Here is a 13,029-nt window from a genome sequence, read left to right as displayed (position 1 = left end):
ATTGAGGAAGAGATGAAAATGATTTGATCCGGAGAATTCAATATCTCCTAAAACCCAATGAATTCCCTACTCTGATCTTACCCATTCTGTTTATATTCTGCTTCTTTAATTTCATGCTAAATCCCCACTCCCTTTTAATTTCTTGCAATTTAAGCTTCTGCACTTTAATTACTTACAATTTAAGTTTCCGTTCTTTATCTTCTGTAGTTTAATTTCTGTTCCTTTAATTTCTTGCAATTTAAGTTTCCAGCCAATTTTACTTTCTGCAATCCCAATTCAATTTTGCTTTTGCTCAACTAGAACAATTCTCCAATTAACATTGATCAACCAACCAATCCCTGTGGGATTCGACCTCACTCTATAGTGTGTTTTTACTTAACGACAATCCAGTGCACCTGCCGGTAGGAAATTGTTGAGAGACAGTTTTCGAGTGAATCACCACGACTTTAACCGCTTAGTCTCAAGCTTTTCACTTGACACCTTCATGCCACAAGCTTGTTTGAGCCGCTTAGGCCATGATTTTATTTCTTTAGGCCCTCTTAACCACTGATACTCAGAGCCTTGGGCCCTTTTACCCTTGCCTTTTGATTTAAAGGGTTATTGGCTTTTTGCTCTTGCCTTTTGGTTTAAATAGCTATTGGCTTTTTCTACTTGTTTATTTATTTTTCTTTTTTTATTTTTTGCCCTTTTTTTTCATGCAAGCTTTTTCTTTTTCTGTTTGCTGCTTTTTCTTGCTTCAATAATCAATTTTGGATTTTTCAGATTATCAATAATACTTCACTTTTATCATCATTCTCTCAAGAGCCAACATTCATAAATTTTAACTTCAAATATGCACTATTTATTCATACATTCAGAAAACAAAAGCAATGCCACCATATCAACATAATTAAACTATTCTTATTTTAAACTTGAAATTCATGCATCTCCCAATTCTTTTTAAATAAAATTTTTCTTTTAAGCAAGGTGAGAGATATATGGGACATTTTACAACTCTAAGGCATACATGCAAATGATCATGCAACTAGAACAAGAGAACAGATAACATAACAGAATACAGAATAAAATAACAGGAAATGGGTGTAAAGAGAACGAATCCACCTTTAATGGTAGCATCTGGTGCTCCTCCTTGAGGATCCAATGTGATGCTTGATCTCTTCAATATCACTCATTTGCCTTTGTTGTTCTTCCCTCATAGCCCTTTGATCTTCTCTAATGGCTCTTTGGTCTTCTCTTATTTCATTGAGGGTGACGGAGTGGTCTTGATGCTCCACCCTCAATTGCTCCACCCCTAATAGCTTTAAGGAGGAAAGTACATCCCTTGAGGCATCTCAGGGATCTCATACTGAGGCGGATGCACAGGCTCTTGTGCATGCTCTCTAGTTTGCTCCATCCTCTTCTTAGTGATGGGCTTGTCCTCCCCAATGGAGATATCTCCTTCTATGACAATTCTAGCTAAATTGCATAGATGACAGATGAGGTATGGGAATGCCAACCTTGCATTGGTGTGAGGCTTCTCAGCCACCTTGTACAATTCTTGAAGAATCACCTCATGTACTTCCACCTCACTTCCAATCATGATGTAATGAATCATGATGGCTCTGTCAACAGTCACTTCTGATCGATTGCTAGTGGGAATGATGGATCTTTGGATGAATTCCAACCATCCTCTAGCTATAGGCTTAAGGTCAACCCTTCTTAATTGAATGGGCTTTCCTTGAGAATCCCTTTTCCACTTTGCTCCTTCCACATAGATATTTGAGATCACTTGATCTAATCTCTGATCAAAGTTGACTCTCCTAGTGTAAGGATGAAGATCTCCTTATATTAGAGGCAAGTTGAACGCCAACCTCACACTTTTTGGGCTAAAATCTAATATTCTTCCTCGGACCATGGTGCTCCAGTTCCTTGGATTTGGGTTCACACTAGTGTCATGATTTTTAGTAACCCATGCATTAGCATAGAACTCTTACACTATTAGGATCCCAACATCTTGAATGGGATTGGTTAGGACTTTCCAACCTCTTCTCCGGTTCTCTCATCGGATTTCTGGATAATCATTCTTCTTGAGCTTGAAAGGGACCTCAAATATCACTTTCTTCTCAGCCACTACTTCATAGAAGTCGACTTGGTGGGCTTTAGTGATGAATCTCTCCATATCCCAAGATTTAGAGGAGGTGGCTACTACCTTTCCTTTCCTTTTTCTAGAGGATTTTCCAACCTTTGGTGCCATAAATGGTAGTGGAAAGAAAAAAACTATGCTTTTCCAACACCAAACTTAAAACATTGCTCGTCCTAGAGCAAAAATAAAAGAAAGAGAAGAATGGAGTAAAAGAAGGAGAAAATAGAAGGATATAGAAGGAGAGAGGCAATTCGGCCTAGTGGGGTAGTGAGTGTATGAGAGGTGTGTATGTGAAGGGTGATGGAAAGGGGTATTTATAGGAGTGGCGAAGGGGTAGGTTCGGCCATGGGTGGGGTTTTGGGTGAGAAATTTGATTTTGAATTGGGTGGGGGTAGGTTGGAGTTATAATGGATGTGGTTGGGCTAGGGTTTATAGGGAAGTGTATATGGTGAAGTGTGAAAGTAAGTAAGGGTTGGTGAAGATACTGTGGGACCCACTGGTCCTGAAAGGCTAGGGAACCCAGATTCCCTGCTTCTCTACACTGGCATTTGAACGCCTAGGGGCTGCTCCCTGGCTGGCGTTCAACGCCAGCATGCTGCCCATGAGGCGCGTTAGACGCCTAGCAGGGATACCCTGGCTGGCATCCAACTTTAACACTCCATCCAAAGTGTTCTGTTATCACTGCTGTGAATTCTGTCTCTGTTCTGACTGATACATATGATCATGACTCAAGAAAGAAAAACAAAATGATAAAAAGAATAATTAAATAAGGTTGGGTTGTCTCCCAACAAGCGCTTCTTTAACGTTATTTGCTTGACAGTTAGCTCCTTACGGAGGTGAGTATGGGCTCATATTTTCTCCCCTGACAGTGAACTTTCACCCTGTCCTTTCATGAATGAGCTCCACATGCTCTAAGGATAGGATACGACTCACTGTATGTGGTAAGACTGGCTTCTTAGTGAAGACAACTCTCATGCCAGGTGAGAGGCCTTCAGTTGGAACTTTCTTATTCCTCCAGCCTTTAGCTACTTTCTTCCTAGTATCTTTGTGCTTAGAGTTTATTGATGGTTGCCAAATACCAAAGTTAGAATTGATGTCTGGGGACTCTATAATGCTCTGCACAGAAAGAGAGGGTTACAACACTAGGTGTTGCACAGTTATCTCTCCTTTAATTGAGGGAGAATTAGGATGAGGCATCCTGAACAAGATGTTATCCCCCGTAGCTGTAGAGTCAGTTCTCGCTTAGCCACATCAATAATAGCATTGGCAGTAGCTAGGAAAGGTCTTCCAAGGATAACAGAGTCATCCTCATCCTCTCCAATGTCCAAGACTATGAAGTTAGCAGGGATGTAGTGGTTTCTAACTTTCACCAAGACATCCTCTACTAAGCCATATGACTTCTTCATTGTCTTCTCTGCCATCTCTAATGAGATGTTTGCAGCTTGTACCTTAAGGATTCCCAACTTCTCTATTACAGAGAGTGGCATGAGGTTTATGCTTGACCCTAGGTCACACAGAGCCTCCCTCAAAGGTCAAAGTCCCTATAGTGCAAGGAATTAGAAAGCGTCCAAGATCTGGAAGCTTCTGAGGTAGCCTCTGCTGAACCAAAGCATGGAGTTCTTTGGAAAGCAGTGGAGGTTCTTCCTCCAGAGGCTTTGTACCAAATAACTTGGCATTTAGCTTCATAAGAGCTCCTAGGTACCGAGCAACTTGCTCTTCTCTGGTGTCTTCATCCTCATCAGAGGATAAGTAGTCATCAGAACTTATGCACTGTAAAAGTGCATGCAAAGGAACCTCTATGGTCTTTATGGTTTCCTTTGGTCATGGGATAGAGGGTTCTTGAGTTGGATTTAGGCACTCAAAGGGTGTGCTTTTACTGGCATTTAACGCCAGCTCTGTGAGCTCTTTGGGTGTTAAATGCCCTTGCTGTCGACCTTTAATGGCGTTAAACGGCAGTCCCTCTATGCTTTTAGGCATTGAATGCCCAACAGGGATATCCTGCTGGCGTTCAATGCCAGCATCCCTGGGTGTATGGGCGTTGAACACCTAGTGAGGGGTTCCTCACTGGCGTTCAGCACTAGAATGGCTGCCTGTTTGGGCATTGAACGCCCAATGAGGGGTTCCTCACTGGCGTTCGGCACCAGAAAGCCAGTGTGTTTAGGCGTTGAACGCCCAACCAGTGCTCCCTGGCTGGCGTTCAACACCAACTCTACTGCTAGGATGGGCGTTGAGCACCCAGTGAAGGCTTCTTCACCGGCGTTCAACGCCAGGCTTGCTACCAGATTGGGCGTTGAACGCCCAGTGAGGGCTTCCTCATTGGCGTTCAAAGCCTTCCATTCTCCCCTAATTCGGCCTCTACCTCCATGGTTATGGCCTTGCACTCTTCTCTTGGATTTACCTCAGTGTTACTGGGAAGAGTGTCAGGTGGAGTCTCATGGATACTCTTTGTCAGTTGACCAACCTGTACCTCCAAGTTTCTAATGGAGGACCTTGTTTCATTTATGAAACTATGGGTGGTCTTAGAGAGGCTAAAAACCAGAGTAACCAAGTCAGAGAGGCTCTGCTTAGAGGTTTCCATGTTCCCTTGAGAAGATGGGAATGGTGGTTTGTTATTGAACCTATTCTGGATCTTTCCACCTTGAATGTTATTGAAACCTTGCTGAGGTTTCTGTTGATCCTTCCATGAGAGGTTAGGATGATTCCTCTATGAATGATTGTAGGTGTTTCCATAGAGTTTTCCCATGTAATTCACCTCCTCCATGGTGGGTTGATCAGGATCATAAGCTTCTGTTTCAGAAGAAGCTTCCTGAGTACTGCCAGCTGCAGTTTGCATTCCAGTTAGATGCAGGGAGATCATATTGACCTATTGGGTCAAGATCTTATTCTGAGCCAGTATGACATTTAGAGTATCAATCTCAAGAACTCCTTTCTTCTGAGAGGTCCCATGGTTTACAGGATTCCTTTCAGAAGTATTTATGAACTGGTTATTTGCAACCATCTCAATGAGTTCTCTTACTTCTGCAGGTGTTTTCTTCAAGTGGAGAGATCCACCTGCAGAGCTATCCAAGGATATTGTGGATATTTTAGACAGACCATCATAGAACACGCCTATGATGGACCATTCTGAAAGCATGCCAGGAGGACATCTCCTGATCAGTTGCTTGTATCTTTCCCAAGCTTCATAGAGGGATACACCTTCTCTTTGTCTTAAGGTTTAAACTTTCACTCTAATTTTACTCATCTTTTGAGGGGGAAAGAATTATATAACAATGAATATATATATGCATGCGAAAAAAAATAAAGAGAAAAAGCAGAAAAAGAAATAAATAGAAAAAGCCAATAGCTCTTTAAACTAAAAGCCAAGAGCAAAAAGCTAGTAGCTCTTTAAACAAAAGGCAAGAGCAAAGATCCAAAAATCCAAAGAGTGTGCTTAAGAACTTTGGACACCTCTATTTGGGGATTCTAGCAAAGCGGAATCACAATCTGAAAGGGTTCACCCAGTTAAAGTGTTTGTGGCATTTATGTATCCGGTGGTAATACTGGAAAACAAAGTGCTTAGGGTCACGACCAAGACTCTAAAAAGCTGTGTTCAAGAATAAAAAAGAGCTAAACTAGGAGAGTCAATAATATCATCTGGATTCTAAGTTCCTAAAGAGGCCAACACTTTTGAGTTTCAATAGATAGTGAGATGCCAAAACTATTTAGAAGCAAAAAGCTACTAAGTCCCGCTTATCTAATTCAAACTGAGCTTCATTGGAAACTATTTGATTTATTGTACCTTACTCTTCTTTTTATCCTACTGTATTTTTAGTTGCTTGGGGACAAGCAACAATTTAATTTTGGTGTTGTGATGAGCAGATATTTTATATGCTTTTTGCCATCATTTTCATATAGTTTTTGGTATGTTTTGTTTTTAAGTTTTATTAAGTTTTCATAGGTTTTAGTGTAAAATTCACATTTTTGGATTCTATTACTTTGAGTTTGTGTATTTTTATGCAATTTTAAGTATTTTCTGGCTGAAATTGAGGAGCTGGAGCAAAAGTCTGATTCAGAGGCAGAGAAAGCACTGCAGATGCTGTTAGGATTTGACCTCCTTGCACTCAAAAGAGATTTTATTGATCTACAAAAGTCCAAATAGATCATTCTCAATGGCTATGGAAAGCTAACATCCAGGGCTTTCCAGCAATAGATAATAGTCCATACTTTACTTCAGAATTGAAAGCCCAAAACCGGCGTTCAACTCCAGCCTTCTGCCCTATTCTGGCGTCCAACACCCAAGGGAGGAATGACCAGCGTCCAATGCCCCAAAAGGTGCCCCTAGCCAGTGCTCAACACTCTAGAGCCCTCCTAGCACGTGGCTTACTCTTTTACTCAGCCCAAACACTCACCAAGTGGGCCCTAGAAGTGGATTTTTGCACTAAAAGACTGTTTTATCCTTCTTATGTAATCCTTAGTCATTAGCCTAGTATTTATTTGAGAAATTTTATACTTTTGTGGACCTTCAATCATAATTCCCAACACTTTACACGTTTCATTGTATGTTTCTATCAGTTTGAGTCTCTAAACCTCGTAGGTTGAGGGGAGGAGCTCTGCTGAGTTTAATGGATTAATAAAAGTATTACTATTCTATTTTCAATCCATGTTTAATTCTCTATTCTAAGATGTGTCTTCGTTCTTCATCCTTATGAATTTATTGAACTGGCACAAGGTTATCTCATTCTACATGGGTTCAGAGTGAGTCTTTCATCAGATAATGATGAACCACTAGCTTGATTATACATCTCTTAGACGGCTAATCCATGACTTTATTGGGGACTTCTCGAGACACCAGTTCAGCCGGGGTCTGGGGAGATTAGTGTCTTTGTGGTAGAGGCTATAACCAAGGGCACAACATTCTTTGATCTGGAAGATTCAACCTTGTCTGTGGCATTTTGAGTAGGATCACTAAGGGGAATGGACTACAGGAGCTTCACCCTCAATCAGACTGGATGCGTAGTAGCCCTGGTGTTCAGCTCTGGAGGAGAATTGGCGCCCTCTCAAGAAAGGCGTTGATCACATACAGCCTGCCGTAGAAGAATTCATTTACAGTTAGAGGAGATAGTAAAACCGATTTGATCGAGAAGAATAAAGCATCTCCGAAGCCTTAACCATCTTCTTATCATTGCATTCACCATCAACTGAGTAACGTTATCTTTATTTTACTTTTATGTGCTTTAAACAACCAACCAACTTTTCTATCCACCTGACTAAGATCTAGAAGATAACCATAGCTTGCTTCAAATCACAATCCTTGTGGGATCGACCCTGACTCACTCAGGTATTTCTTGGACGACCCAGTGCACTTGCTAGTTCAGTTGTGCGAAGTGTAATTCCGCGCATCACTTATCTACTAGCTGCTTCCAAGTTTTCAAGCTAGATTTGGGCTGGTTATCCAACCACCTCTTTGTTTGATCCTTTACAGCAAAATAAAAGAGCAATAGTTTGTAGACATCTTGGTCTACTCCCTTACTGTGCACTGTGTTAGCAATCTGTAAGAAATCTCTTAGAAATTCAGTAGCTTCTTCGTGTGGAAGTCCAGAATACTGGCAGTTTTACTGCACCAAAGTAATGAGTTGAGGGTTTAGCTCAAAGTTACTTGCTCTGGTGGGGGTATGCTGATACTTCTTCCATAGAAGTCAGTAGTGGGGGTCGTGTAGGACCCCAAAGTTCTTTTGAACTGTTCATTCCCATTTGGGGCCATGGTGAAGAAAGGTAGGAGAAGTGGAATAATTATAGATAAAAAATTAAAATTATAATTATTTTTTTTGTTTTTATTTCATTTCTTATTTAAATTCGAAAATAAAAGTTAATTAATTAAAAGGGGTTGAAATTTAGATGATATAATTCGAAAAACAAGAGAGAGAAATAGAAGATAGATTTTCGAAAATAGAGGAGAGAGGAACTAGTTAAGAATTTTGAAAAAGAAGAAAGAGGAAATAAGTAAGTAATTAAGACAGATTTGAAATTAAAATAAGATAGAGGATTAGAAAAGATTTGAATTTAAAATTTAAAATTAGAAAATATAAGATAGAAATAAAAAAGATTTGAAAAAGATTTGAAAGAGATAAGAATTTGACTTTTGATTTTTGAAACAGATTTGATTTTGAAATTTGAAATTTTGAAATTGAATATTAAAATTTGAATTTGAAATAAGATAAAATAAGATTTTGAATTTTTAAAGAAAGATAAAAAAGATAAGATAGTAATTTGGAAAAGATATGATTTTTGAAAAGATTTGATTTTGAAAAGATTTGAATTTGAAAATTAAAACTAAGATAAGATAAGATAATGATTTTGAAATTAAAATTTGAAATTTTTGTTGAAATTTTCTAAAATTAAAGTAAAAAGATATAAAAGATATTTTTTGATTCTTTTTTTTTTGAATTAATGAAGAAAGAGAAAAACAACTAAATGACACCAAACTTAAAATTTTTAGATCTAAAGACACTAGAATTCGAAAATTTTAAAGCAAAACACCTAAAGACACCAAACTTAAAATTTTAAAGATCAAAACAAGAAGGAAAACAAGAATAACTTGAAGACCAAGAAGAACACAAAGAACAAGTTTTCAAAAATTTAAAGAAATAAAGAACACACACAAGACACGAAACTTAAGATTTGACACAAGACTCAAACAAAAGACACTATTTTTTTTTTGAAAAGTTTTTGGAAAAGACTCAAGAAAGTTCGAAGTCTAACAAGAACAAGAACAAAAGATAAATATTAATAAAGAAAAGAAAAGATTTTTGAAAATTTTTTTTTGAGTTTTTCGAAAAAAAAAGAAAAACAAAAGACTCAAACAAAATTAAAAAGTACCTAATCTAAGCAACAAGATAATCCGTTAGTTTGTTCAAACTCGAACAATCCCCAGCAACGGCGCCAAAAACTTGGTGCGCGGAATTTAACTTCGCACAACTGAACCAGCAAGTGCACTGGGTTGTCCAAGTAATACCTGAGGTGAGTCAGCGTCGATCCCACGAGGATTGTCGGCTTGGATCAAACATTGGTTATCTTGTAAATCTTGGTCAAGCGGATAGAAAAGTTGAATAGTTGTTTAAATGCATAAAAGTAAAGTGAAATAAAAATAACGTTAGTCAGTGGTTGTGAATTCAATGATACGAAGATGGTTAAGGCTTCTGAGATGCTTTGTTCTTCTGGATCTATACTTTCTTACTGTCTAATCAAACTGTGAATGATTTTTTCTATAGCAGGCTATATGTGATCAATGCCGGTTTGAGCAGCCACCAATCTTCCTCTAGGATAAACACCAAGTTTAGTGCGCATCCAGTCTAAATGAGGGTGAAGCTCCTACAGTTCATCCCCTTGGTGATCCTACTCAAAATGCCACAGACAAGGTCGAATATGCCAGATCAGAGAATGTAGTGCCTTGATTCTAGTCTTTACCACAAAGATTCTAATCTCCCAATACCTCGGCTGAACTGATGTCTTGAGAAGTACCCAATGAAGTCGTGGATTAGCCGTCTAAGAGATGTATAATCAAGCTAGTGGTTCATTGATATCCGATGAAAGATGCTCGCTGAACCCATGTAGAATAGAGATAACTTTTGACGGTTCAACTCATTCATAAGGTTGAAGAACGAAGATACATCTTAGGAGAGAATGACACACGAATTGAAATAGAACAGTAGTACTTTTATTTATCCATGAAACTCAGCAGAGCTCCTAACCTGAACCTAGGAAGTTTAGTGGCTCATACTGTACATAGAACAATGTAAAAACGTGTAAAGTGGTGGAAGAAGATCCTAAACAAGGGTGATCTTTTCCTATATATACTAACCTAATGGCTAAGGATTATAGAAAAATGATAAACTAGTCTATTAGTGCAAAAATCCACTTCTGAGGCCCACTTGGTGAGTGTCTGGGCTGAGCAAATGAGTAAGCCACATGCTAGGACTCGCTATGGGCTTTGAATGCTAGCTAAGGCCCCCTTTTGGGCGTTGGATGCTGGTCACCTCCTTGTGGGCGTTGGAAGCCAGAATAGGGTTGGTGGCTGGCATTGAACGCCAGTTTTGGGCCTTTAATTCTGAAGCAAAGCATAGTCTATTATATATTTCTGGAAAGCCCTAGATGTTAGCTTTCCATAGCCATTGAGAGCGCACCATTTGGACTTGTGTAGCTCCAGAAAAAGCTCCTTCTAGTGCATAGAGGACAGATCTTGACATCATTTGCAGTGCTTTCTTTACCTCTAAAGCAGACTTTTGCTCCAGCTTCTCAATTTCTGCCAGAAAATACCTGAAATTGTATAAAAACACACAAACTCAAAGTAAAATCCATAAATGTGAATTTTGCACTAAAACCTATGAAAACTTGATGAAACTTAAATGAAACATAACAAAAATTATATGAAAATGATGTCAAAAAGCGTATAAAATATCCGCTCATCAATTATCCATTTCACAATTGCTTGATTCTTCGATGAGCGGATATTTTATACACTTTTTGGCATGATTTTCATTTAGTTTTCATTATGTTTTGTTTAAGTTTTCTCAAGTTTTTATAGGTTTTAGTGCAAAATTCACATTTTTGGATTCTACTTTGAGTTTGTGTGTTTTATGATGATTTCAGGTATTTTCTGGCTGAAATTGAGGAGCTTGAGCAAAAGTCTGATTCAGAGACAGTGAAAGGACTGCAGATGCTGTCAGGATTTGACCTCCGTTCACTTGAAGGAGCTTTTCTAGAGCTTCAGAAATTCAAATGGCGCGGTTTGAACGGCTATTGAAAGCTAACATCCAGGGCTTTCCAGAAATATATAATCGTCTATACTTTACTTTGGAAATGAAGGCACAAAACTAAAATTCAACGCCAGCCACCAACCCCATTCTTGGCGTCCAACGCCCACAGGGGAGCAGCTGGTGTCCAACGCCCATGACGAGGTCCCTAGCCAGCGTTCAACGCCCCTAAGAGGTACTAGCTCGTGGATTTCACTCAAGCTTATCCCAAACACTCACCAAGTGGGCCCCAGAATTGGATATGTGACATGAAATCCTGTTGACTCTGGGTGCGTGAGGTCTCTGTGGTGCTAAAGCTAGAGTCAGAGAAGTAGCACTTTCTGATCCGGAAGATCTGCCTTGTCTGTGGCACCTTGAGTAGGATCGTGAAGGGGAGTGGATTGCTTAGAGCTTCATCTTCTGCTACAGTGAGAAACCTAGAGGTGACTTGATGAGTGGACATGAGTCACTTCAACATGGTGGATTGCTGCGGTAGAGGAGGTTAACTTGATGAGAGGACATGAGTTAATCACTTACGGCTGCCATTGAAGGAATCAGAAAGTTATTGAAGAAGGCAGTAAAAAAAGTTAATCCGGAAAGACAAAGCATCTCTGAAGCCTCAATCGTTCTCATACCATTGAATTCTCGTCTATCTAGTAACGTTTTATTTATTTTTCTGTTTTATACGTTTTTCCATGACAAACTATATTTTCTATCCACCTAACTACGATCTGTAAGGTGTCCACTGCTTACTCAAACCAACAATCCTCATGGGATCGACCCTCACTCACCTGAGGTATTACTTAGATGACCCGGTATAGTTGCCAATCTATCTGTGCGAATTCTGTAGAGCCAGTTTCGTGCACCATTCTTGCTTGAATGCTTTTATGCTCCTTTATTACTTGTTTATTTATCTTAACCTACAAGTTTCCTTTAAAGTATCTCAAGAACACTAGAATGAGTGAAGTGCATACTTCTTTTATGTAATTGTGACATAGCTTTCAAATGATAGTGTGTATGTTCCAAACCGTATACAACTTAGAATATGCACACTATTTTCCTTAATGTCACAAACTTATTAATTCACTTCATTTTGGTGATTCTTACCTCATTCCGACAATTTATGCTTCCTTGTTTTTGCATTTACTCATCCTACCATCCTATTTTCTATCTTTCAGGATGATTCACCATAAGCAAAAAGGTAAACAGAAGAAAGAACATGCAGCAGTTGGATGACCCACCAGCTGAAGGTGGCAATCCGTATAGTCACCATATCCTTTTGCTCATCTTTGAATGCACAGAGGACCCTGCAAACTTTTAAGTGTGGGGAGATCGTCCAACCGAATCGGTAATCTTGGGTAAAAAATTCTAATCCCAACACTTTCACATTTCAATTTTTCTATTATTATCATGTCTTTTAGAATTTTTAGTTGTATTTTCTTGGTTTGCGTATATATAATAAGCTTAGTCAAAATAATAAAATTTTTAAGGAATTTATATATAGGGAATTCCGAAATTGATTTGAGTTAAAATACTTTTCATTAAAACTTGCTTGAATTATATATTGCAGAACATAGTTTTTGGACTAAGAACACACAACCTTATGAGTTTTGAGCCTAACTGTGTGGTTGCATCATATAACCACTATTTTCATTCTTGTGTGTATTCTCTTTCTATGATTGCAATATTTGATTTGTTTGATTCTTTATATCTATTATTTTGTGTATGAATGCATTTATATTATTGAGGCCTTTATTTCATTTGAGCTCACTTACCGAAATGGTCTTACTCTTTTATCCACCTTTGTTAACCAATTTTGAGCCTATTTAATCCTCTTTTGTTCTTAATTTTAGCAAATCACTATCCTGAAGTAAAAAAATAAATAAATGTCCCTAATTTAGATCTTTGATTAGTTTAGACTAATGAGAGTGTGTATCATTTAAGTGTGGGGAAGTTTGGAAATATTGGTTGAGATAAAAGTGTATTTTTGTACTTTTGTTGAAGATCTTGAGAATTGTATACATACTCATGCATTAAATGTTTAAACCATACGCATTGATACTCTTATATTATTTTATTTTGAAAAAAAAAACAAAAAGAAGGAAAAAAAAGAGAAAAAGAAAAAGAAAGCAATAAAAA

Source organism: Arachis hypogaea, chromosome 15, assembly GCF_003086295.3.
Source record: "Arachis hypogaea cultivar Tifrunner chromosome 15, arahy.Tifrunner.gnm2.J5K5, whole genome shotgun sequence".
In the NCBI taxonomy this organism is placed as follows: Eukaryota; Viridiplantae; Streptophyta; class Magnoliopsida; order Fabales; family Fabaceae; genus Arachis; species Arachis hypogaea.
This window is presented reverse-complemented; position numbering follows the sequence as displayed.